Source organism: Brassica oleracea, chromosome C5, assembly GCF_000695525.1.
Source record: "Brassica oleracea var. oleracea cultivar TO1000 chromosome C5, BOL, whole genome shotgun sequence".
Lineage (NCBI taxonomy): Eukaryota > Viridiplantae > Streptophyta > Magnoliopsida > Brassicales > Brassicaceae > Brassica > Brassica oleracea.
Genome location: NC_027752.1, coordinates 26,425,496 through 26,425,723, shown reverse-complemented (window position 1 = coordinate 26,425,723; position 228 = coordinate 26,425,496).

Genomic DNA, 228 nt, shown 5'->3' with positions numbered 1-228 from the left:
CTGCGGATTCTTGGGCGTTGATCTGTTAAGTCGTATCTTCCATTTTTCGCAGAACGCCTCAAACCGGGTGGAGATAAACTGAGATCCGTTATCGGTTACGATTTCGTATGGAACTCCATGCCTACAGATGATGTTTCTCCATACGAAACTTTCGACTTGGACATCTTTTATACTTGCGTACGAATCTGCCTCTACCCATTTTGAAAAGAAATCGGTGAGGACTAAAAG